Source organism: Antennarius striatus, chromosome 11 (genome assembly GCF_040054535.1).
Source record: "Antennarius striatus isolate MH-2024 chromosome 11, ASM4005453v1, whole genome shotgun sequence".
Classification (NCBI taxonomy): Eukaryota; Metazoa; Chordata; class Actinopteri; order Lophiiformes; family Antennariidae; genus Antennarius; species Antennarius striatus.
In genome coordinates this window covers 20,361,959-20,365,000 of record NC_090786.1, presented here as the reverse complement: position 1 = coordinate 20,365,000, position 3,042 = coordinate 20,361,959, and positions in this window count along the sequence as shown.

Genomic DNA, 3,042 nt, shown 5'->3' with positions numbered 1-3,042 from the left:
GTGTGTGTGTGTGTGTGTGTGTGTGTGTGTGCATGCATGTATATACACATGCAAGCCTGTATAATATGGCCATGTGTGAGTGTGTGATGCATGCATTATTCTGCGCCAAATCCATTGTTGGTGTTTCATCACTTGTGCGATTTTGAGACATCAGGGTCCCAATAAATTAAAAGAAATAAAAAAGGCTCCCATTGTAGATGGGGGCTGTCGTGGGTGTAGCTCTGTCTTTTATATAGATTTGTCTGGCGTTTGTAACAAATAAGAATTTCAGTTCAGCCTTAGAAGTTGTTGTAAAGTACAAGATAATTTGTGTCAATAAAGTCCAAAAAGACAGCAGTACAAAAAAAAATCACAGCTGGACAAGTTTATATCCCAGACAGTTGGAAAGCCCTTCCTTTTTATTTTTTTTCTCAGTATTCAACCCACATGTCCTCACTTCTGAAGATGACTATTGGAAGTTTTGATCCAACGGCAAATATAAACTGGACGGGGAGATAAAGGGGGAAGCATGAAAACACTGGAGCAAGCAAACATCTCAGCGAAACAAAGATATTTCTTATGCAAAGCTTGCACACAATGTCATGTGTGATAGCGACGGATCCCGTCCAAGTCACATGCAGGGGGGTGGGGGGGTTTGGAGGGGAGACAGAAACGAGGTCGGCTGCCTGCATCTTCAAATGATCCCCCCCCCCCACTCTTAGCTTTGATTCCACTGATCCAGTATCTTGCCATATAGCAAAGAGACGCAAAGCAGATTTCAGCTTTGTGCTAATCTAATTAAGAAACTCTAACCACCCCATGAGTGGTGAAGGTGGGGGGTGGGGGGTTGGATCGGGGGGGGGGGGGGGCAATTCATTGTGCACTATTCCAGAGCCTAGGCTGACCGAAGCAGGTGTAATATTACATAATTAGCCTCTAAACAGTAAAAAGGAGATTATTGCAAACGGCCAACCAGCCAGAACATGCAAGTGGAGCCGGTTCCCTGAAGGCATCACGGGTCTGGTGACGCTAAACACCCCCGGGGGGGAATCGATGTGTGAAAAAGGAAAAGCAGGTTAGATTTTGTTTTTTTTCTTAATGTGATTTAGAGAGGAAAAGACCTTCTGCGATATATTCCGCTTTAACCCTTACAGCCCGATGATCACGCCGGCAATGATCAGATCGCATGATGTTTTTAAACCATTCTTAACAAATAAAGTCTGTCACGTGGATTGCTGTGCTCATGTTTACGTGACAGTATGGATGTGAAACTTTCTTTGTTTTTTTAAAAATTTATTTGGAGACGATTGACCCCGGAAAACTGGAGAGATGATCGTTTACATTTGATCTATGACAAGCGGTTCAAACGGCTCCTTATCGTCAGCGTATATTCATGTGATTTGAACATGTCTCACGATTCGTGCGTTTTTGTCACGTGATGCAAACATGTGCAGTGATTGGTGCTTTTTGTCATGTGACGCAAACGTCTGTGTGACGCAAACTACTGTGTGCACCGTTTACGCATTTTTATGCGCAAATCGTGCGCATAGTCTTATTTTGAAAAACTTTGAAGAGGGGCACAAGTGACAGTTATGATGGAAGCCTAAGGCAAACTTTTTTTGGGTTCAAAATCAAATTGATGAGCATATTTTTGGTTTTTATATGCAAAAAAATATAATTTGTTCCATTTTCGAATTTGACTCTGTGTCTATTTTGCCCCCATATGTCAATGTAATAAGTTATGGGGAAATAAAAACTAGATATAGCTGAAGTTGTGCTGAAGATAAAAATACCAAGCATGGGTATGTTAAATCATTTTTAATGTGGTATATAGAGACAAATATCAAAAGTACCAAAAAACGGCCAAAAGAGGTCAGAGGTGTAAGGGTTAACATGCAAACGTGAGTTTGATCAGGATGGGAGTGTGGGAATTAAATAAAGAGGTGGATGTTAAAACAATAGTTAAAACACGACAGAAAGCAGAATTGATATGTAGTGCGGTTTACTCCATCTTCTTCTCTCACTATTAGTAAGTAAAAAATATGACGTCCAGAGGAGTGGAAAGAAGCATGAGGGGATTCTGGGAGGCCCAAGTCGGTGGATTGTTTGGGGTTTCCCGTCAGCGACCACCAGGGGCTCTGCAGCCGATTCCTCCACGGAGCGGCGAACAGGATTGATGCTGTCGGCCTGATCGAGGTAGTCCAAACCTAGTCGCTCATAACCTCCAGACCAGATTACCATGTCAGATTGTTGCCATATGTGGCACGGCACACCGCTTCACCAGCGACAGTGATCGACTACCACCCCTCACTAGAGGCATCCAATGAACACGACCGCTCCGGTTTGACTTCAACGCGAGGATTTCTGCTCTACATCAAATAACAATACCCCATTCAGTCCAACAAACATGCAAATTAGAGAAACAGATGATCCCAACGTCTTTCTGGGCCGGTTAGAACAAAAGAAAAGAATGGCAGCAATAACCCCCCACCCCCCCACCCCGTTGCCTCTTCAGACATGCTGAAGCATTACATAAAGTTGTATAACAAATGAGCCTGGGCTCTTTGAACCGGCTGACCACACAAGCCTGGAAGAGTCACTATAGGAGCCCCAACATGTGGCAGCAATAAGATGGCCCCCCGCCCTCCGCGAGACATGTGGGAGACACTGCATTCCTGTGGAGCTCATTAAAGCTAAAAAACAAATCCAACAAACAAAGTGCGAGCCTCACAGGAGAACCAAGAAATAGGCATGGAAAATGGGTCTGAGCGTACTTCTCTTCATTTACGGGTCTTTATTCAGGACGTTTCATTATTTCCATCATTTCTGCTTCGCATCCAGAACCCGGAGACGTTCTGACGCGATCGGATCCCGTTTGATCGTCATCTCAGCAAAAAAAAAAAAAAAAAAAAAGATTAAAAAGTCATGTGACTTGACAGCCGAGATCTGCAACGTGTTTAAAAAGACAATGACATTTAAAGTTCATAAACTTTACAGATGTGGTTTAGTGTTTAAACCTGTTATTGAATTGGTTCTTATTTATAATGCTGTTTGTTCCACCAG